At 41.2% G+C, this 24927-nt stretch overlaps 1 long non-coding RNA gene across 2 annotated transcripts; it reads left to right on the top strand.

Moving 5' to 3' along the window:
- Positions 1-275: 275 nt before the first annotated feature.
- Positions 276-24927, top strand: LOC109871634 (uncharacterized). Of its 2 annotated transcripts, none has more exons than XR_004205874.1 (3): positions 276-728; positions 10907-11058; positions 23871-24927. It is a non-coding gene; the product is annotated as an uncharacterized LOC109871634 (long non-coding RNA). The 2 variants fall into 2 exon arrangements; XR_004205873.1 differs by lacking the exon at positions 276-728 and adding an exon at positions 5007-5194.

Raw genomic sequence — 24927 nt, 5'->3', positions numbered from 1 at the left:
TGTTTTCTAGGGAATGCAAGGTAGGCTATGGCATAGGCTATTAGGTCTGGCATATGAGCATGTGATGGTGCTGATATTCTTTTCACACCAACATCCTTTGTATTGTTCCATATTTCTGCAAACAGTCATCTTTTGACAAATGTGATACGTCGCCTTGCTCCTCCTCCCCCCTCTCCATCCATTCATCCCCTCCTCTCCCCTCTCTATCTCGTTTGCTGCACTCTCCCTCTTTATCGCTGTCTTCCTCACGCACCCTTTGCTCTCTCTCTCTCTCGCTCGCTCGCTCTCTCCTCTACGCTCTAGTCGGTTGTGTCTAGTGGAACAAAAACGGTATGGAACGTACATTTTGAGAGGCGCAGAGAATAGGCGATCACGCAGAGTAGGAACAAAAGCCGTCAGTTGTGAAAGGACCAAACAGTGGAGCTCCAGTGTTTGGGTTTCTGGCCACGTTCGCCACTGACGCGTGAGAGGAGGGGACCGACAGTTTCCAACCGCTCTCTCTCATCTAGGCTGGGGAGAATACTGTGTTAGACTCAATAGCACAATAACCCTATGTTTAGGGTCTCTCTTTCTTGCCATTCAAGCACAAGTAATCCATTTTTGAGGAAAATGTTAGTAGGAGGGACGTCATTGATGAGATTGATGAGCTATAGAAACTTTTGTAATAGGCCTATATTATCAAAAAGGAACTCTGACACTATTTTGGATTATCAAAAGAGGCCCTTGTTGTAAGTATGAAATCTTTTCTGTTGGTAATATTGTTAGATTGTTAGGCTAAGAGTTTCGTTCACCTGGTGATTGATGCATTTCTATTTGCATTTCATCAGGAATCATTTGGTTAGTTTTGGGTCAATATATATTTGAAAATGTCCAGTTGTTATTTGCAACACAAAGTGTTATTATGACTATTATTGTGATTATTATTATGATCAATAGGCCTACCACGACTTCTCTAAACTAAATGTAACTTTGTAACTTAAATCCCAAACATCATCGCCTAATAAAGATTAGAAAGGCCACCCCGTGTAGCAGTTTGGAGGTAGGCTACAGAGTTCAGTTGGGGGATTGTTCAGATCCTGGGAAAGTGTTTCGGGGCCTACGGAGTGGCGTGCTGTCGCTAGACCATCTTGTTCTGGGGACCCCGAGTCTCCCAGCGGTTATTGTTATGCTAATGTGTTCCAGCTCGTCATTGAACTTGATGTTGACTTCTTTCATTTCGGCTAATTTTTCTCGGTCACTTGTTTGTGGGAAAATCTTCAAGGGGTCTGCAGGCTGTCAATACAATGCACGCCAAGCCAAGGAGGATTTGAGTAGGCCTGTGGACTGATTTAGGCCTCCACACTTGTTTCTAAACCTAATTTGAACGAGGTTACTGTAATTTCTCAACCTGAAATTGTCTCGTCACTTTTTCACTCAAATGAACAGGGATTTATTTTGAGTATGGAAGTTAAACTGTATTTCCCTGGCTGATAATCGTTGAATTTATTATGCTAATATCCTATGATTATTCTGAGCGCGGCGTTAAGAAGATATGCATCTGAATATAATTGAGCATTTATGCCGTGGCATGGAATGAATCAAATTAATTTAATATAACAGTCATTTTCTGTTAAATGCTATTTCCAGTTATGTAATTTAGCGGCAACAGGTGCGGATAGTGCAGGCTTTAGCCTTTGTATTGTAGGCCTAGGCTACAGTATGGCTATAGTCTACGCGTGAATATCAAATTCTTTATTGACAAATAGAATGCAATTTGCCATATATAAACTTGTGTTTTGTGAAATGTTGAATTATGGGGACTGAATTTGGAGGATAGAAATGAAGAAAATGAATATACATACATGCTAAATTCTATTTAGAACAACAAAGAGTAGGCCTATGCATATTTTGCTTTATGCTTATATAGTGATTTTGTATTATTTGTGTTTGCGTAATTTAGTAGACCTTGAGCTCTCGTACTGATTCTTTGAGCTCTCGTACTGATTCTTTGAGCTCTCGTACTGATTCTTTGAGCTCTCGTACTGATTCTTTGAGCTCTCGTACTGAATCTTTGAGCTCTCCTACTGATTCTTTGAGTTCTCGTACTGTATTTATGCTCATGCTCAGATGCTGGTGCTGGTAATCACACTTATGCCTTACAGTAAAGCGCATGCTCAAAGGGCTGCAGGCTTTGCTCATCCAATCAAAATTCGATACGATGATCTCAAATCATCAAATTGCGTCACGCTGATATGCCCACGTCAAGGGATGTCTTGTGATAGGGTGATACTCTGTTTTTCTAATGTTGTCTTCACATGGTTACAAGTACTTTGTCTTCCCTGAATGTTAGTAGGCCAAAACATATGAGGAATGCTGTAAGGACATGTCAGACATGGACAAACAACCTTTCTCATGTTATAAAACCCATGCCGGATAGCCCTCGATTATAGTCATACCATGCCTTTATTTGAATTCCTTAGGATGCAGTCGCGTTTCTTTATAATTATTCTGAGCCTATACAAAACGTGTACTCCACATCAATATACCTGCCTCCCAAGGTGTATCTCAGTGATAACGATTTGACTCATGTGCAATAATCAGATACGCTATCTGAATCAAGCATGTATATTTCGTTCTGTTTAAATCTCCCTTTTCTCTATTGGTAGTTGTGCAGGCATTGTAGAGCACACGCGTGCGCTAGAGAGTATATGCCTTTCAAACTATATGAGTACAGTGAGTTTCTCTTCTGCCTCGTTTCAGTACATCGGACAGTTCCCTTTATCAAAAGATGTAGGTTGTTCATTATCATGCAATCTCATGATCTCTTTCTAGGCTAAAATGTCCGCCCTAACATGCTTGATAGCGAGGTACATCCGGACTGAATACACTATAAGCAGTATGCCTACAGCAAGCACACTGCAGAGGACATGTGTAGAATGGGTCTAGCTGTATTGCAGCCCAGTGGACAGAGAGCGTGAATAGAGGCTGAGTGTGGTGGATTCATCTGCTTTAACGAAATGAGTTAGAGGCAATTTGTAAGTCATTGCTTTTGCAAAGCTTTTCAGTGAGGGCCTCCTGGTGCTTTCATGTAGATTAGAATGAACACAGTCCTACTTACGTATGTGTTGGTGTAATGAAATGTGTTTTTGCGATGTTTTTAGAACGTGTTTTTGGCTGTGGTTCGATCATGTGTAGGGAGAGAAAGGATGTTCTGGTTCACACCTTCCTATAACAAGTCGTCATGGTGTAGAATGTCAAATTGTTGGCTTTGAATTGGGGGATCGTAGGTTGGAAATCATGTGGATGAAAATCCCATTCGCATGTTTATAGTGAGAAAACGGAAGGAGCAGCTGTGACGAACATTACTAGCTGCTGAGATCAACAGGTGAGAGAGAATGTAGGCCAGCCAGCTAGTTAGTTGACCCAATTCACTGCTGCTTATGTGAGGCATGAATTAGCAAGAGCTTGTTAGCTGGATCTCTCTGAAGACGAGAAGCTCAGAAATGAATATTTGGAAGTTTTCGCAAGTAGGCTAATTGGATAGAATCTTTGAAGCACACGTTTGGAATATGTATGTACGAAAGAGATTTTCTGAGGTTCTATAAGTAGCCTATGCCTAAAACACAGCTCCGTTGTTACAGCATTCTTTTTACTTTGAATAGGCCTACATATTTTTGGTATTTTGTTCAAAACGTAGGCTACTTATGCCTTAGCGACTTTTTCAAAGACAATATGAAGTTGACGAAAAAGCCCAAACCAAACACGGTCTCTTTCTTTCTTATTATAATTCGTAGATAGGGCTATACCTCAGAAAAACTCATTGAAATTTTAAAAAGGACAGTGATTTTTGGTTAAACGTAGCCCTTGTTTCGTGAGTAGCCTATGTATTGGTTATATTTTGGACAGTGTAATTTAGGAATTTTCACAGTTGTGATGTCTATCATATTTTCCACTTGACTTCCCCTGATTATTTTCATGCCTTTTATATTATAAAACATTTTATATTTGACCAAACTGTGATTACTATGTCAAAATATATGGGGTGTATACATCGAAATACTAGGCTATTCGTTTGTATTGAAAATACAATATTGGAGAACATATGCAAGGCCAATTTAAGTGATTAAAAAATATATTATCTAAGAAAGACATTTGTATTTTTGCCCGGTAAAAACGTATACACGACACCATAAAGTGCAATTTCATTAGGTAGTTTTGGGGATGCCTATGCCACCCAAGACAGTGGCCTATTTTCAGGCCTATTTTCTACTGAAAATAGTCCCCTGTCGTAACGGTGTGTGTCACAGGCATCCCCAAAACCACTTAATGAAATTGCACTTCATGGTGTCGTGTATACGTTATTGAAACACTATCTTCTTAAATTCTGTGTTTTGAATTTTAAATCGTTGATAAAGCCTCTATGCCTGGTTTGATCTGTTTCATTCAGCGCATATTTCCAAGATAGACCACTGAGCATTTTAAATACGTATGTATAGGCCTATTTAGCTTATGTCAACCACAGCTGTAAAGGTGTGAAACCATTCTGACTAACTAGCAGTGTTGCATGGGATACTCAAGCTAATGCTCAATATCCCGATTGACATCCATATGCTCTTGCTGTAAATGTCAGGGTTGTAAAAGCCTTGGCTCGCTGGTCGACTTGCCTATGCTGAGAGTGGGTTAGGTGTATATACATTTTATATACGCTCGTGGAGAATATAATAGGCTCTTTCAGTTATATGACTACACCACAATAACGAATTTACATAGTGGAATGCACCATGAAGTGGCTATTTACATTTTACTGTGTGTGTGTGTGTGTGTGTGTGTGTGTGTGTGTGTGTGTGTGTGTGTGTGTGTGTGTGTGTGTGTGTGTGTGTGTGTGTGTGTGTGTGTGTGTGTGTGTGTGTGTGAGTGTGTGTGTGTGGTTGTCAGGGCGGTTTGGGATTGGTAGGCTGGGAGCGCTGGGGAGTTAACCACTGAGCATATTGTGAGCTCTCTCATGCTCGTCAGTTGCAGCCTGTGAGTCAAGGTGGAGACACCGTTCTGTAGCCTATGGATATATGCCTTGGTCTATTCTCATATAGTCTACTTTCTTCAACTTGACACTGAAACTTTGATTTGCCTTATAGGCTATCTACACATTCTAACTAAAAACACATTTTAGACATTGGAAAGAGAATGAACGAAAACTAAGAACTGTACCGGTACATCTGTGAGTATGCTGTCTTTATTTGAAGATGTGCATTATTTTGTATTGTATTGTCAAAGTAGGTTATAGGCTATAGATACTATTCTGAGCTGTATTAGGCCTTGTGTGAAATGACATTTTGAGGATGAGCGGAGATAGCCCATAGAAGTTCATTTTGCCTATTGATGGTTTTAGGTACGCAGCTTTTCGTATACCCTCGGCATTTTCTCTCTTTCTTGCCAATATTAGCAATAACAACATCCTAAACATGTTCGTTTCTGGGAATTGGGGGCAATTAGGCTGTTATTCTGCAATGTAGGTGCATGCATTGCCTATCCAATAGTTTTGAATTTGGCCTATGTAGTTTATCTGAAAGGATAAGCCACTCTAAAGAAACCTCTGTCTTGTTTTGAAGATGACCTTTTATCGTTTGAAAAATGTGTGATATTTTTAAGATTCAAGTCGGTAAGTCTTTGAATTTGATCGATAACCAGACTTGTGTATTTGAGTGCGTGTGTGTGTGTGTGTGTGTGTTGTCGGCTACGTAGAGAAAATTCCATAACATATCTACATAAATACACAAATAAATATATAAATGGCATGCGTACATATGCTGGGAACCCAGCGTTGTGGTCTATGGCGCTATACGGTGTGTTGGTGGTGAGGGGGAGCCTCTCGAGTCTCTTGCTCCAGCGACTGTTTCTGCTCCATGTGACCACGAACAGCGGCTCCGTCTACGCAGCGGACCCTTTAAGCGAGGACGGGTTAGTTTGTGTCTTTGGTTATCTAGCTGTATGAGTTATAATTTCATAAAGCTAGAGAACCGAAAGTATAAACTAATCCCAAGGACTTCAGAAGCCGGGGCTGCGGCGAGGTGACTATGTCAGGGCGGGGAGAAGGTATACGCGGGCGCTGGATGCTGCGCAAGCCTATGCCGACGTGGGGAGGCAAGTCGATTCCTGCCTGCTAAAATACGAAAAACAGCGTTGAATGTTGTGCATTCAAATAGGTGTGAAATTATATAAAGGAATCAGTTTAACCTGATGTATCTTCAATACGAGCTATACGCTGGATGCGCTGTCAATGGGAAGCGAACGCTCGAGGATCGTGATGAAGGGGCCTAATGTAAATATTTGATGGTTATTCAGTTACTTTATAAGCGGAAAGGTCAATGAGGTAGGCCTATATAGAAATGACTTGTTACACCGTTTTTATGACAGGATTATTGCTGTTAGATCTGGAGAAAAAGAATAAATAGTTAAAACACACATTTCATCCGATTGGTCAATTCCGAGGAATCACGTGGTTCTGGAAGCAGCGATATGAGATTTCTCTATGGAATGTATAGCCTCAGTAGTGGGTTTAAATATATTTAAAATGATCGTGATATTCAAACCAATATATGTATCTTCCTTCTATAGCCTACCTGTATTTTAGGCCAAAAAGTAGGCTATGATGGGGGGAAACATGGGAAACAATAAGTTGCATAGCTTACTCCCTATGCTACCTCATCTTTTTAAGAACAGTCATGGAATATTATATAGGAGTAACAATAGTCTTCATGTCATTTTCAAACGTTAGCTTTTATGCTACCTGTCAAGAACTGAGGGACAGATGAATGTTGTTGGCTACAGCAGCCTATTGTAGGGTGAATTGGAAATGTATCATGTGTTGGGCTAGATGTCTGAAGTGGGATACAGATGATGGAAATCCACTCAAATAACAGTACGAATAACAATACTACAATAAAACACTTCACTGGATATATTACTACAACAACCAGGGGCCCGGTTGCATAAAACACCTTACATTTTCCCCTTATCTTTTCACTTAAAGTTTCCTTAACTTTAAATGGGGAATTTGTCCCTTAAATTAAGTGAAAAGGTAAAGGGCGCCCATGAGGTCCCTTAACTCTGCATCATTCAATATGGATATCAATGTAATCAGCGTCTGTGGAGGTGAATGTTGCTTTCATCTGCCCTGGTTACAAAAGGAAAACATCAACCAGCTACTGTGTCTAGCTACTTAGCTAAACTATGGAAGGTCCATGGCTACAAAGCTAGCTGGCCAGCTATAGCTACTCTGTACGATAGCTTGACTTCTAAGAAAGTAATATAAACAAGTCCCAAAATAAATAACTATAAGAAACTTGGTTCATTATCTTCTGAAGCCATTTGGTTATCCTGTAGAAGTTCTATCTCACAAAATGAAAGCCATCTCTTTGAGGAGACATTTAGTCAATGAATCAGGCCATCTCCATGGTAACTGGATACTCTTTCTGCCATACATGCCTTCAAACTACCATAAAATCCCTTATGTATGCCCTTACCTAAGGAAATATTTTAGGGGTTCAATGCAACACCCTTAAACAATTCCCTTAAGATAAAACTATTCCTTAAGGGAAACACTTAAGATGTTTTATTCAACCAGGCCCAAAGCCTACTTTACAGGGAGTCCCTAATGTAAACTGGATCTCTTTCCTCCATTGGAAAACCCTAAGACTGTCCCACTTTAGCTACTACATGCTGTCCTACTTTAGCTAGCTATGGTTGGTAAAGTGGGACAAAAAAATATATATATTGGCAACTCTTTTTAAATGTTTTTTTGATGCGCCAGTACACCCTATGCACATTTACATCACAATTCTTCCCAGTGCATTGTTTAGGACAATTTAATAACCTTGACATCAAAACCATAAAAAGCTATGTCCCTGATCTTACTGAGTGCTTGAAGCTTGCTCCACCCCTCTCTATGATGTCACACCAATGAAATGATGTGAGTTTGAGCATGTGAAATCTCTGTAATGGCTTTACTAACAGTCCTTTTGATTTCCTCTTGTCAGACCATGAAATGAACAGTCAGGTGTCCCAGTTTATAGGATATCCCATTCTTTCCGAATTCACCCAACATGTTTTTAGGAGAGAGACACAGGCCTGGCCTCTGTGTAGGGTGATGAGGAGGGCTATTTTGAATGCACACAAACCAGATGTGAGGTTGAACGTTGACGTGTTGTAGCTGGATAGTTCCTGTACTGTTTACTGTAGGCACAGCATGTATGCAAATCACTCTCTCCACAAGAAGAACAGGGTGTATATTGGCTACTTTGTACTGTATGAAAGATGGAGATATATCCCCTATTCAGCTGCAAAATACTCAGTACAAGGTTTGTGTGGCCCTTGTGTGGAGAAGTAGTGAAATGAATGTATATAGCTGGTCAGTGACAGATTCTCAACATGTTATGTAGCCTGTAGTGTTTTCTTCCTGCTCAATATTCACCGACAATGAACACATAACTGGTGCCAGCTTACTGCTGGAGGTGCTGAAGTTCTTGAAGTAGACATTGATTGCATAAAAACAAAGGCTTCGTCTAAGGTTGCAAAATTCCGTGAACGTTCAATACATTTCCTGGTATTCCAGAAATCCTGGTTGGCATTTCGTTAAAGCTTCTCAACTCAACAAATTGGATGCAGTCTATCACAGTGCCATCCGTTCTGTCACCAAAGCCCCATGTGCTACCCACCGCTACGACCTGTACACTTTCGTTGGCTGTTCCTCGCTTCATATTCGTCGCCAAACCCACTGGCTCCAGGTCATCTACAAGTCTCTGCTAGGTAAAGCCCCGCCTTATCTCAGCTCACTGGTCACCATAGCAGCCCCCACCCGTAGCACGCGCTCCAGCAGGTATTTCTCACTGGTCACCCCCATAGCGAATTCTTCCTTTGGCCACCTTTCCTTCCAGTTCTCTGCTGCCAATGACTAGAGCAAACTGCAAAAATCACTGAAGCTGGAGACTCATATCTCCCTCACTAGCTTTAAGCACCAGCTGTCAGAGCAGCTCACAGATCACTGCACCTGTACATAGCCCATCTGTAAATAGCCCATCCAATTACCTCATCCCCATACTGTATTTATTTATTTATCTTGCTCCTTTGCACCCCAATATCTCTACTAGCACATTCATATATACATATATATGTGTATAAATATATTTTTTTACATATATATATATATATATATATATACATATATATGTATTCTGCACATCTACCATTCCAGTGTTTAATTGCTATATTGTAATTACTTCACCACCATGGCCTATTTATTGCCTTCCCTCCCGTATCCTATCTCCCTGCACACACTGTATATATACTTTTTCAACTGTTTTATTGACTGTATGTTTGTTTATTCCATGTGTAACTCTGTGTTGTTGTATGTGTCGAACTGCTTTACTTTATCTTGGCCAGGTCTCAGTTGCAAATGAGAACTTGTTCTCAACTAGCCTACCTGGTTAAATAAAGGTGAAATAATAAATAAATAAAAGCCATGGAATTGATTGAAGTTACCAGAATTATTAAGCCCTAGCTGCATCTGAATTTGCACCCAGTGCAATATAGTGCACTATTTTGACCAGAGCCATATGGGCCCTAGTCAAATGTAGTGTACTATACAGTGCATAGTGTGCCATTTCAAACAAAACCATTCAGTATTCAAGTCCAAGTGCAAAGTGAAATTGGCAGAAAACTCTCTCAGTTTGAGTACTGTCATTCTGAGGAGATGATACAACAGTTTTTGTATAGAATAGAACCAAGTTCTTTTTAATATATATATATTTTTTAACCTTTATTTAACTAGGCAAGTCAGTTAAGAACAAATTCTTATTTGCATTGACGACTTAGGAACAGTGGGTTAACTGCCTGTTCAGGGGCAGAAGTAGCACAGTACAGAATAGTTTGTCTATTCATTTGAATCTTAGAATGATCATAATGATCTATCATAACCCATATTATATTTGGAGGATGAGGAACATAGCTCAGTCTTATGTATGTGTGTGTATACATAAGATATGCTACTGGGTAGTTGAATGTTAGGTGTAGAATTGAAATGAGAATGTAGGTAGAAGAGTAGGAGTCTCATTGGGCGATGTATGGAGGATTAAGACTGATCTACACGGACTCTTCCTCAATCTGTGTATGTTTTCCTCAGAAAGGGAACAAAAGAAAAGCTATATTAGGTCTACTTAAATGCAATTGAACAATCATGGCCTTACTGACACCTATCTTTGCCATTGTAGAAATTTGGTGGACAACTATCAGAATTATTATCTGAATTTAAGCTTTGGTACAGTATCTTAGCAACTAGCTTCGACACATGTGAGTTGGCTAAATTCTATGCAGGAGTATTTCAAACTGTGTGGTTCAGATTTGGCCCTATTATTCATTATGACCTATATACATAAATTTCTTAAAATGATCATGGAATAACATTTTATTTACAATACTGGCTGCAAGCTATGGGTTCCGTTAGCATAGCTTAACAATGGCATGAAAATATTTGTGAGATTCTCTCCATATTTAATAAGATGTATTGCATAGGCTGATCCATGAAGTGTTCTTAATTGATAGAATACATTATGTATTAGTACATGATTTAATTGACATTATTTCATTTATTCAGTCCTACATATGCTTGTTGTATCCAAATCCTCCCCTATCCTTCATATATATATTTTTTTAACCTTTATTTAACTAGGCAAGTTAGTTAAGAACAATTGTTATTTTCAATGACAGCCTAGGAACAGTGGGTTAACTGCCTTGCTCAGGGGCAGAACGACAGATTTTTACCTTGTCAGCTCGGGGAATAGATCTTGCAACCTTACGGTTACTAGTCCAACGCTCTAGCCACTAGGCTACCATATGCTTAATAATGGCTAATAATCTCAATCATTTTTTATTTCAGGAAGAAGTCAGAGTGAGTGTACATACTGAAAGGTGCAACCCTGTCAGGAAACAAAATGGTTGGTCATGTTACTTGGGGGTCTCAGAGACCAGGGACTGGGAAGAGGAAGAGGGCCCAAGTAAAACCTACAAAGAACAACCATCAATTCACAGGTAAGCAATACTATAGATAAAAACATCACATATGTCATATTTTCAGTGCTTGACTTTGACTGAAATAGCTGCCGGGACTGTTTATACACTCAACAAAAATATAAACGCAACATGTAAAGTATTGGTCCCATGTTTCATGATCTGAAATTAAAGATCTGAGTAATGTTTTACACGCACAAAACGTGTATTTCTCTTACATTTTGTGCACAAATCTGTTTATATCCCTGTTTGTGAGCATTTCTCATTTGCCAAGATAATCCATCCACCTGACAGGTGTGGCATATCAAGAAGCTGATTAAACAGCATGATCATTACACAGGTGCACCTTGTGCCGGGGACAATACAATTTGCAGTTTTGTCACACAACACAATGATGTCATTTTTTAGGGTGAGTGCAATTGGCATGCTGACTGCAGGAATGTCCACCAGAGCTGTTGCCAGAGAATGTAATATTAATTTATTTCTCATAAGCTGCCTTCAACTTTGGCAGTACTTCCAACCGGCCTCACAAGCGCAAACCACATGTATGGCGTTGTGTGGGCAAGCGGTCTGCTGATGTCAATCCTGTGAACAGTATCCCATGGTGGTGGTGGGATTATGGTATGGGCAGGCATAAACTACAGGCAATGAACACAAGTGCATTTTATTGATGGCAATTTGAATGCACAGAGATACCGTGACGAGACTCAGAGGCCCATTGTCGTGTCATTCATCCGCCACCATCACCTCATGTTTCAGCATGATAATGCACGGCCCCATGTCGCAAGGATCTGTACACAATTCCTGAAAGCTGAAAATGTCCCAGTTCTTCCAGGGCCTACATACGCAACAGACATGTCACCCATTGAGCATGTTTGGGATGCTCTGGATTGCCAATATCCAGCAAGTTCGCACAGCCATTGAAGAGGAGTGGGACAACATTCCACATGCCACAATCAACAGCCTGATCAATCTATGCGAAGGAGATGTGACTCACTGCATGAGGCAAATGGTGGTTATTCTGATCCACGCCCCTACTTTTGAAATCCATAGATTAGACCTGATGAATTTATTTTTATTGACTGATTTTCTAATATGAACTATAACTCAGTAAAACTCTAACTCTTTGAAATTGTTGCATGTTGTATTTATGTTTTTGTTCATATTTAGGTGCAGAAGCGCCACAATACTTTTGAGCTAATATCCTAGTGCATCATAACATACTGTACCTAATAATAACTGAACTATCTCTCTCTAGTCTATTTCTCTCTAACTCTCTATAGCTAATATCCTATAACATGAACAGGAGCTCAAGCAGTAGAACATTTGAGGTGCTGGTATTCAGCTCCGGTGAGATCCTTCCCAAATGACCTTTTGGTCTTCCTATTTTGGTGCATAATATTGAGGTGTTATTATCACGGTGTGAAAGAACAGGCGCAGACTTAAAGCGTTGGCCCTAAGAGTAGGCCTATATACTTTGATTGAGAACTCTGTGAGTTATACACATGAAACTCTTGCTTGTACATTAGGTACTGTGGTGTAGCTACTAGCTAATGCAATCACTGGTCAAGTCATTGGTCATGCCAGTGTCTTGTTCTGCTACAGAATATCTTTCGATTGTGCAGAAATGGAGTCAAAGTTAGTCCATTACGTTATTGAGATAAGCTTGTTTAACTAGTGGTCGTATAGTTGTCTCAGTTAATAGGTCATCTTGTGTTTTGGGAAGAGGCTATGTAAGAACACAAAGCTGTGTGTGTGGATGGGGGAGTGTTTGTGGGGAGCTAGTAAGGGCGTGTGTGTGTGTGTGTGTGCGTGTGCGTGTGCGTGTGCGTGTGCGTGTGCATGTGAGTGTGTGTGTGTTTGTGTGTGTGTGTGTGTGTGTGTGCGCGTGCGCATGTGTGAGTGTGTGTGTTTGTGTGTGTGTGTATGTTTGTTTTGAGGACAAAGGTGACGGATAGATACTTTATACCACTATTTGGCAGTTTGGTAGCTTTCCACACACAGTACATAATAATATAATAATTTGAAAGGTACTTAAATAGTTTATATTTATTTAATTTAAGACTTCATTTCAAAACATTCAGTGATCAAGTTCATGTGGAAAATACTATTTGCATGGTAAAATAAAGACCTTCTCAGGAATTAATATCAGCCTATTGAGTATTTGTATGGTTAAAATAAAGACCTTCTCAGGAATTAATATCGGCCTATAGAGTATTAGCATGGTTAAAATAAAGACCTTCTCAGGAATTAATATCGGCCTATAGAGTATTAGCATGGTTTAAATAAAGACCTTCTCAGGAATTAATATCGGCCTATAGAGTATTTGTATGGTTAAAATAAAGACCTTCTCAGGAATTAATATCGGCCTATAGAGTATTAGCATGGTTAAAATAAAGACCTTCTCAGGAATTAATATCGGCCTATAGATTATTAGCATGGTTAAAATAAAGACCTTCTCAGGAATTAATATCGGCCTATAGAGTATTAGCATGGTTAAAATAAAGACCTTCTCAGGAATTAATATCGGCCTATAGAGTATTTGTATGGTTAAAATAAAGACCTTCTCAGGAATTAATATCGGCCTATTGAGTATTTGTATGGTTAAAAATAAAGACCTTCTCAGGAATTAATATCGGCCTATAGAGTATTAGCATGGTTAAAATAAAGACCTTCTCAGGAATTAATATCGGCCTATAGAGTATTAGCATGGTTAAAATAAAGACCTTCTCAGGAATTAATATCAGCCTATAGAGTATTTGTATGGTTAAAATAAAGACCTTCTCAGGAATTAATATCGGCCTATAGAGTATTAGCATGGTTAAAATAAAGACCTTCTCAGGAATTAATATCGGCCTATAGAGTATTAGCATGGTTAAAATAAAGACCTTCTCAGGAATTAATATCGGCCTATAGAGTATTAGCATGGTTAAAATAAAGACCTTCTCAGGAATTAATATCGGCCTATAGAGTATTTGCTGTCCACCCCAAATGTACCAGTATTTTGCTGTCTAATATTTCAGTTAAAATTTGAAGGCTGCAGGAGTTGGGTCAACAGTGATTGTTCCTCAAACTCCTCAAATCTCACTCTCTCTCTCTCTCTCTCTCTCTCTCTCTCTCTCTCTCTCTCTCTCTCTCTCTCTCTCACTCACTCACTCACTCACTCACTCTCTCTCTCTCTCTCTCTCTGTCTCTCTCTCTCTCTCTCTGTCTCTCTCTCTCTCTCTCTGTCTCTCTCTCTCTCTCTCTCTCTCTCTCTCTCTCGCTCTCTCACTCTCTCTCTCTTTCTCTCTGTGTCTCTCTCTCTCTCTCTCTCTCACACACACACACACACACACACACACACACACACACACACACACACACACACACACACACACACACACACACACACACACACACACACACACACACACACACACACACACACACACACACACACACACACACTTCTTTTTATCCTTTTTAAATACTCTGATCCAATTTGTCAGGTGGCTTGCTATGGCTGATAAGGTGCAGGGGAGTTGGGTGTGTAATTCATATTTTAGAGCCTGTGCTGCAGTTCCTTATCCCTTCAAGTGAGTAGGGTGACAGGGGCTCACCCTGGGTTTGGGACTGCTCATGTGGAAAGGCTGTTCGGGTGGCTTTCTCCATTTCACCCCTAACCCCCCCCTCAGAACCCCTCATATTGTCCTCTTTTTCTCATTCTTCCTCTGTTCCTTTTTCTATTCATATAACCCTGATTTGTTCATATTTTGTTCACTTGTTAAGGAATAGTCATATTTTCTTAGGTGTCATTTTCATAATATGACAGTGTTGTTGTTGATGTGTATATCAGAGTAGACCTACATTAACAACTATCAGAAATAGCATGGTATTTCCCATACTATTACGGTTGGTCAGTAGACATAAAGCTCGCTAAGCCATCAGGCTTCAGTTCTTTTGAAATATTTAAAGATGTGCTTGAAGAAATTACAAAGAGTACCTGAACAACAAGACCAGGCCCAAGGTCAAATCGTCATGGCTTCCAACCTTAGGGCACTCAATTGGAAGCGAGCTCATTTGAATTTGGCGAGGGTCTTTGACTTGGCCAAGATTTTCTCTGGCTTTTATACTACTGTGTACAAGGACCACTCTCTGCTGCTGTTCTTATGCCCTGAGCATTACGCAGTCTGATGGGAGATAAATATCAGCAGATAATGAAGCGAATGGAGGGTGTATGGTGGTATGTGTGTGTGTGTGTGTGTGTATGTGTGTGTTTGTCATGAGGGGAGCACTAATGTAGTTACTGCATTAATACGTTTCAGAAAAACTTGCACACCTTTAGCCATTTTTTGGGGCTTTTTTCTCATTTCAACCGCAACAAAATATATTATAAAAATTAACTAATTGTCTCACAACAAGTTATATGTTTGATTGAAATGACAGAGAAAAAATATTCCAGGGAAAGCAATACAATGGCCTGTGAGTCAAATTTGCACATGTGAGGTGTGGTTGAGGAGAGAGAGAGATTGGAGGAGAGGGAGAAAAAGCGAGAGAGAGAGAGAGAAAGAAAGAGAGAGCTCTTTGGAATCTCTATGCAAACTAGGACTGGAATAATGAGATGTATTTATGAAGCGAAAGTAAGAGTGTGTGGGGGTAGGAGGGTGGAGGTGGAGGGAGGGGGATTTGTGGCAGCTTTTGAAAGGCAGCAGGCTGCAGACTGAATGGTAGACCAGGAGGGAGAGGGAAGACAGACAGACGGGGGGGGGGGGGGGGGGGTAGTGGCAGTGGCCCCATTGGTGCAGCCCATCCACCAGAGCAGCTGTGAAAAGGGGTCTCGTCTTTTTCCCACGCCCGGCAAGACGCAAAACAGTAGTTCAGCTCGCTAGGGTCAAGTCCCATCGCTAATATATACACACACACACACACACACACACACACACACACACACACACACACACACACACACACACACACACACACACACACACACACACACACACACACACACACACACACACACACTCATACGCACACAGAGAGAGAAAAAAATGTGTGTATGAAAGTTGTGCAAATTAACGAGCTGTCTGAGAGGCACTCTGATATGGAGACACCTGCCATTCTCCCAGGACACACTGCAGCTCACTTAGGGCCACTGGGATCAACGGGGAGACAAATCATTCCTAAATTTAACTTGAATTTACAATCTTGGAAGAACAAAAACACTGTAAATGTGGATGATTTTTTATTTTAACTGCCCAGTACTGTACAGTATAAATATTGTTATATGTTGCATTTGTAATGTAATGTTATTATTAGGAACAGTATGTTATGATGCACTAGAGAGAGCTAGTTCAGTTATTATTAGGTAGAGTATGTTATGATGCACTAGAGAGAGATAGTTCAGTTATTATTAGGTAGAGTATGTTATGATGCACTAGAGAGAGATAGTTCAGTTATTATTAGGAACAGTATGTTATGATGCACTAGAGAGAGATAGTTCAGTTATTATTAGGTACAGTATGTTATGATGCACTAGAGAGAGATAGTTCAGTTATTATTAGGTACAGTATGTTATGATGCACTAGAGAGATAGTTCAGTTATTATTAGGAACAGTATGTTATGATGCACTAGAGAGAGATAGTTCAGTTATTATTAGGAACAGTATGTTATGATGCACTAGAGAGAGATAGTTCAGTTATTATTAGGAACAGTATGTTATGATGCACTAGAGAGAGATAGTTCAGTTATTATTAGGTACAGTATGTTATGATGCACTAGAGAGAGATAGTTCAGTTATTATTAGGTACAGTATGTTATGATGCACTAGAGAGAGATAGTTCAGTTATTATTAGGAACAGTATGTTATGATGCACTAGAGAAAGATAGTTCAGTTATTATTAGGTACAGTATGTTATGATGCACTAGAGAGAGATAGTTCAGTTATTATTAGGAACAGTATGTTATGATGCACCAGAGAGAGATAGTTCAGTTATTATTAGGTACAGTATGTTATGATGCACTAGAGAGAGATAGTTCAGTTATTATTAGGTACAGTATGTTATGATGCACTAGAGAGAGATAGTTCAGTTATTATTAGGTACAGTATGTTATGATGCACTAGAGAGAGATAGTTCAGTTATTATTAGGAACAGTATGTTATGATGCACTAGAGAGAGATAGTTCAGTTATTATTAGGTACAGTATGTTATGATGCACTAGAGAGAGCTAGTTCAGTTCTTATTAGGTACAGTATGTTATGATGCACTAGAGAGAGATAGTTCAGTTATTATTAGGAACAGTATGTTATGATGCACTAGAGAGAGATAGTTCAGTTATTATTAGGTACAGTATGTTATGATGCACTAGAGAGAGATAGTTCAGTTATTATTAGGAACAGTATGTTATGATGCACTAGAGAGAGATAGTTCAGTTATTATTAGGAACAGTATGTTATGATGCACTAGAGAGAGATAGTTCAGTTATTATTAGGAACAGTATGTTATGATGCACTAGAGAGAGATAGTTCAGTTATTATTAGGTACAGTATGTTATGATGCACTAGAGAGAGATAGTTCAGTTATTATTAGGTACAGTATGTTATGATGCACTAGAGAGAGATAGTTCAGTTATTATTAGGAACAGTATGTTATGATGCACTAGAGAAAGATAGTTCAGTTATTATTAGGTACAGTATGTTATGATGCACTAGAGAGAGATAGTTCAGTTATTATTAGGAACAGTATGTTATGATGCACTAGAGAGAGATAGTTCAGTTATTATTAGGTACAGTATGTTATGATGCACTAGAGAGAGATAGTTCAGTTATTATTAGGTACAGTATGTTATGATGCACTAGAGAGAGATAGTTCAGTTATTATTAGGTACAGTATGTTATGATGCACTAGAGAGAGATAGTTCAGTTATTATTAGGAACAGTATGTTATGATGCACTAGAGAGAGATAGTTCAGTTATTATTAGGTACAGTATGTTATGATGCACTAGAGAGAGCTAGTTCAGTTCTTATTAGGTACAGTATGTTATGATGCACTAGAGAGAGATAGTTCAGTTATTATTAGGAACAGTATGTTATGATGCACTAGAGAGAGATAGTTCAGTTATTATTAGGTACAGTATGTTATGATGCACTAGAGAGAGATAGTTCAGTTATTATTAGGAACAGAATGTTATGATGCACTAGAGAGAGCTAGTTCATTTAAGTTATGTTGATAGCTGTTATACTTTATGGTGTCCATTCTCACCCCCCACTTTGCACCCCCTGCAGACAAACTTGGCCTTGTGCTAGATCTGGGAACCATAGCTGTGAGCTTGGTTGTGACACACTCACTCACTCACTCACTCACTCACTCACTCACTCACTCACTCACTCACTCACTCACTCACTCACACACACACACACACACACACACACACACACACACACACACACACACACACACACACACACACACACACACACACACACACACACACACACACACACACTCACTCACTCACTCACTCACTCACTCACTCACTCACTCACTCACTCACTCACCTTCAATCCCTGTCCAAATATTGGGGTTATGGATGCGAGAGGGAAGGGGGGCATTTTAGTATTCAGCTATAAACACAATACTAAATACCATCTGTGATTCATGCAAGAATTATATCGCTGGACTAGGCTCTACGATAACAATAGTGATATAAGAGAGAGGGAGAGAGCATTTTTGCAGTGTCGAGGGTGTTGCTGCCGCTTCGTATTCACTCTGATATCAGAGCACATTTAATTTTGTAACATGTTAAAATGTTTTAGGCTTTTAAAACCTGCCTAATAGGATTGACAGATTCATACAGTCCACAAATATTCTACCATGATTTCATTGTTTGATCTGAGCCGTGATATAGATGGCAGAAATGGTGACTTTCTTTGTACTGATCCTTGTAGTGGCATCGACACCCAGAGCGGTGTCACACACATTGTTCTCCCCCTCCATTTTCTCACTGCCTGTACACTACCCAGAATGGTGTCGCACTCAAATCACTCCCCGCTGCCCTCCTCCGCTGCATCCATGCTACCCGGGGATGTGTCACACTAATATCGCTCCCCCCTGACTCGATTACCCACCCCAACTTTACATTCCGAAAAATCAAAGACACACACCCGCCAGTCCTCAGAGTAAACAGAGACTAAGCACTCATCCCTCTCTCCTTCTCTCCTCCCCTCCCTCGGGCAGAGGTAGAGGACAGCGATGGGGCCCTCCTCCTAATTAGCTCTGTGTAAAGAAGTATTGTGACAGTCAGTGTGCACATTGAGAGGATTGTGAGGGGATGTATAGTCTGTTTATTGGGTTTGTTAGTGGAGTTTATACCCTGCTGTTTGAATAGAATACACTCCCTCTAGTCTTTGAAGTGACAGGAGTGAAGAGAGAGACCGACAAGGCTTTCAGAATAGTACATATAATAGGTCATATGCTGTGTGTTTTTTTATTTTTACAAATGGCACTTTAAAGTGTAGCTTCATTAGTATACAAATATATGTGATTTTTATAGTCAGAAATATTTGGTATTCTGGGTGCTGTGTGTTTCTGACAGTCTGACATTCCCTCTGCACTGCAGCTATGAGGCAATATACTGGGTGTGGAGAGGAAAGGAGAGCTGAAGAGATGGGGGGGAAAGGAGACATGAGGGGAGGGGAAAGAGGGGAAATGAAGAGGGGAGGCGAGAGAAGGTTAGAGTTAGAGAGCTGCCTGTCTAGTCTGAGCCTACAAGCTGTCAATCAAAACGGAGACAGACAAAAAGGAGAGAAATACGTTTCTTTCCAGATTTGACCTCAATTCCCTCTTCATTTATCGCTCTATCTCTCACATTCCCCTTTTGTTATTTCCTCGCTTTGTCTTGCGTTCTCGCTTGTTTTTATGTGGTGTTTAGTATGTTTTAGTTGAATTAGCTGGAACTGGTTACTCTCCTTTTCTCGTTCCTCTTGGTTGAAGGGTGTGGGGTCTTTCCCCTGTTTTAGCAGTGTGATCCTTTACTGCAGGACAAAGCTCCCCCCCCTCCAACCACAGGGGTCCATTAGCCCCCCAGTGAGAGAGAGGGCCTCTACCCCTATTAACTAGCTCCCCCTGTAACCACAGACCAATAAATATGTTGTTTTGCCACCTGCAATGCTGGTGATATATTTGTTGTTTTTTGAGACTTTTGGAGAAACCCTGTGAGCTTTCGGATGAGATGATATTACTTCACCCCTTAATACTCTGCATACTCCTATTCAGTTGAACCTGTAGCCCTCCTATTATTCTCCCCTTCTCTGTATCTCTCTCTTCCTCCTGCTCCCATTCCTCCTGCTCCCATTCCTCCTGCTCCCATTCCTCCTACTCCCATTCCTCCTGCTCCCATTCCTCCTGCTCCCATTCCTCCTGCTCCCATTCCTCCTACTCCCATTCCTGCTGCTCCCAAACCTCCTGCTCCCATTCCTCCTGCTCCCATTCCTCCTACTCCCATTCCTGCTGCTCCCATTCCTCCTACTCCCATTCCTCCTGCTCCCATTTCTCCTGCTCCCATTCCTCCTGCTCCCATTCCTCCTGCTCCCAAACCTGCTGCTCCCAAACCACCTGCTCCCATTCCTCCTGCTCCCAAACCTCCTGTTCCCATTTCTCCTACTCCCATTCCTGCTGCTCCCAAACCTCCTGCTCCCATTCCTCCTACTCCCATTCCTGCTGCTCCCAAACCTCCTGCTCCCATTCCTCCTGCTCCCATTCCTCCTGCTCCCATTCCTCCTACTCCCATTCCTCCTACTCCCATTCCTGCTGCTCCCAAACCTCCTGCTCCCATTCCTCCTGCTCCCATTCCTCCTGCTCCCATTCCTCCTACTCCCATTCCTATTTTTCCTCAAGTCCAAAGCCATGGACCCTGGGCTACTCACCCCTCAGTGCTGACACACAGATTCAATTCAATTCAAGGGCTTTATTGGCATGGGACACATGTGTTAACATTGCCAAAGCAAGTGAGGTAGATAATATACAAAAGTGAAATAAACAATAAAAATTAACAGTAAACATTACACATACAGAAGTTTCAAAACAATAAAGACATTACAAATGTCATATTATATATATACAGTGTTTTAACAATGTACAAATGGTTAAAGGACACAAGATAAAAATAAATAAGCATAAATATGGGTTGTATTTACAATGGTGTTTGTTCTTCACTGGTTGCCCTTTTCTCATGGCAACAGGTCACAAATCTTGCTGCTGTGATGGCACACTGGAATTTCACCCAGTAGATATGGGAGTTTATCAAAATTGGATTTGTTTTTGAATTCTTTGTGGATCTGTGTAATCTGAGAAATATGTCTCTCTAATATGGTCATACATTGGGCAGGAGGTTAGGAAGTGCAGCTCAGTTTCCACCTCACTTTGTGGGCAGTGAGCACATAGCCTGTCTTCTCTTGAGAGCCATGTCTGCCTACGGCTGCCTTTCTCAATAGCAAGGCTATGCTCACTGAGTCTGTACATATTCAAAGCTTTCCTTAATTTTGGGTCAGTCACAGTGGTCAGGTATTTTGCCGCTGTGTACACTCTGATTAAGGCCAAATAGCATTCTAGTTTGCTCTGCTTTTTTGTTAATACTTTCCAATGTGTCAAGTAATTATCTTTTTGTTTTCTCATGATTTGGTTGGGTCTAGTTGTGCTGCTGTCCTGGGGCTCTGTAGGGTGTGTTTGTGTTTGTGAACAGAGCCCCAGGACCAGCTTGCTTAGGGGACTCCTCTCCAGGTTCATCTCTCTGTAGGTGATGGCTTTGTTATGGAAGGTTTGGGAACCACTTCCTTTTAGGTGGTTATTGAATTGATCGGCTCTTTTCTGGATTTTGATAATTATTGGGTATCGGCCTAATTCTGCTCTGCATGCATTATTTGGTGTTCTACGTTGTACACGGAGGATATTTTTGCAGAATTCTGCGTGCGGAGTCTCAATTTGGTGTTTGTCCCATTTTGTGAAGTCTTGGATGGTGAGCGGACCCCAGACCTCACAACCATAAAGGGCAATGGGCTCTATGACTGATTCAAGTATTTTTAGCCAAATCCTAATTGGTATGTTGAAATTTATGTTCCTTTTGATGGCATAGAATGCCCTTCTTGCCTTGTCTCTCAGATCGTTCACAGATTTGTGGAAGTTACCCCTCTCTCTCTCTCTCTCTCTCTCTCTCTCTCTCTCTCTCTCTCTGTCTCTCTGTCTCTGTCTCTGTCTCTGTCTCTGTCTCTGTCTCTGTCTCTGTCTCTCTCTGTCTCTGTCTCTGTCTCTCTCTGTCTCTGTCTCTGTCTCTCTCTGTCTCTGTCTCTCTCTGTCTCTCTCTGTCTCTCTCTCCCTCTCCCCTTTGCATTTCATCTCTCAACCCTCCCTCTCTGTCTCTGTCTCTGTCTCTGTCTCTGTCTCTGTCTCTGTCTCTGTCTCTGTCTCTGTCTCTGTCTCTGTCTCTCTCTGTCTCTGTCTCTGTCTCTCTCTGTCTCTCTCTCCCTCTCCCCTTTGCATTTCATCTCTCAACCCTTCCCTCTCTGTCTCTGTCTCTGTCTCTGTCTCTGTCTCTGTCTCTGTCTCTGTCTCTGTCTCTGTCTCTGTCTCTGTCTCTGTCTCTGTCTCTGTCTCTGTCTCTGTCTCTGTCTCTGTCTCTGTCTCTGTCTCTGTCTCTCTCTGTCTCTCTCTGTCTCTGTCTCTGTCTCTCTCTGTCTCTCTCTGTCTCTGTCTCTCTCTGTCTCTCTCTCCCTCTCCCCTTTGCATTTTATCTCTCAACCCTCCCTCTCTGCTCCTGTCTTTATAATGCAGTGCCTTTATTCCGTGCTTGGTGGAGGGCTGCCTTGAACTAACATTGTCCCTCAGCCCGCCTCTGGTGGGGAGCACTATTGTGTGTGGGGGAATGGGGAGTTAACATCCATGTCTGAGCCCTCGCAATGGGAGTATTGTGTCTGAATCTTCCTCCACATAACCCCCCTTTGCATAGGCCATGGTGGCTGCACCCCTGACCTCTCTGGTCCCTACTATTTTCTGTCTTAAGCAAACACACTCCCACATAAGAATGCATTGATATGTGAAGGACACACAGATAAACTGCAGTTTTCCACTGAAATACACAGTCAACAAAAACTTGCATACCACTACCAACCTAGATGTCCTGCACATCTGCCTTACTTTTCAAGTCTCCCAAACGTCTCTTACAACCATAGCTATGTTCATCATCATGCTTACCATCCCCATAGGTCGACATCTCCTGGCCCCTGGATCTTATAGGCTACATACATACATTGGGTGTGTGGTTGTGGTGGGAGGCCCAGGCCAGCTCTTTCACAGTGTAGGGAAAGAAAGACAAACGGCCGATGTGTACATAAAGGAATGTCCATTCTGCTATTACCATCAGAACAGGACTCAAGACACCATCAGAATTGAATATCCCATCAATGCACTTGGGGATGACAGACAGGGAGACCGTTTCAGAAGACTCTGGGAGGTTATCAGAGAGATATTAGTGTGATTACTGAAATGAAGAATTCTAAATCAACCCTAAAAAGGTTGCTTTGCAAGCTTTGTTATCATTGTGTAATACATTGTATATGCCAATAAAACGTGTTATTATGAGCATAAGGTCAACGTGTCCATCGCATGTCTTTTCATTTCTGTAGTGTCTGTTTGTGTTTAGTAGAGCCTTGAGGCAACGTTACTAAAGCACTAGTTGGTGTTTGCTTCCCACATCTCCATCATCAAAGTGCTGCTGTAACACATTTGCATGAAAGCGGAGAGTTGTCGAATGCTAAAGGTAAAAAACAAACACCTTCTCTGTATTTTCCTTTCACAGATGGAGAATGTGAAAAAGAAAGAGAGTGGGCGGATGGAGTGAAGGATGAAGGCTGGGTAGACGACTGAACAGAGAGAGAGAGAGGCTCTTACGCGGCTGTTCATCCATTCATCGCCATGGGCTCTTGTCCTCGTCTCTCCTCCCCTGCTCCACCCTCCCATCCCAGGGCCCTTTGAAGCGAGTGCGGCCCCAAAAGGGAGCTCCTGAGTGGGCTGCTGAGGCATGAATAAGTCCCTGCTGGTTACCAGCACCTCTGGAGATGACGGCAAGAGAAATCAATATTGTAGAAGAGAATGTGGAGAACAGAGTGGGGTTGTCCAGGTTAGCCCACGGCCTAAGGGCCTGGAGACCTCCAGAGGAGGCCCATCTTGACCTCGCTCAGCCCCAGCCAAGGCTCCTCAGACTGGGCCTGGGTCCCAAACCACACTGGGTGTGTGTGGTTCTGCTGGAAGGGGCCTCCCAACAAACACCACACGATACACAGTTATTATTATTATTTTCTTAGAATGCTAAAGGGGATTTCCCTCTCTCTTTATTTCTGCTTTCTTAGAAAAAGATTGACGTACTCCCCCACCTGCACCCTGTAGCTGTGTGTGAATGCTGGTGGGGGGGGTTCTGGTTTTTGATCCAGACTTCAGATCCACTCACTGCTTATTCCCGGGGACGCTTTTACATTTGTCAAAGAGACAGTAACGTCTCATTTTTACACTTCTATATTTCTTTTCTACACTGGCGTGCTTCCTCCACGGCGATATACAAACCACAACAACCACTGAAATCCATTTCGTTTTATCGGGCTCTTCAATGTTCAATTCCAATTGAATTTTTCAATTGGCATGATCAAAGAACATAGAATGAAAGACAACAACCCATGAAAAGTAAAACCCAGGTCAGATTCCCTATAAATATACTTCATTCATTTTGACCAGCTAGAAAAAAAAGGGACATAAAGGATCCAGGAAAACACAAGGCCATCTACAGGAGCAGTACAGATAACTGGACACTCCCTGGAAAACACAAGGCCATCAACAGGAGCAGTACAGATAACTGGACACTC

This window comes from Oncorhynchus kisutch, linkage group LG27 (assembly GCF_002021735.2).
Source record: "Oncorhynchus kisutch isolate 150728-3 linkage group LG27, Okis_V2, whole genome shotgun sequence".
In the NCBI taxonomy this organism is placed as follows: domain Eukaryota; kingdom Metazoa; phylum Chordata; class Actinopteri; order Salmoniformes; family Salmonidae; genus Oncorhynchus; species Oncorhynchus kisutch.
This window is presented reverse-complemented; position numbering and strand designations above follow the sequence as displayed.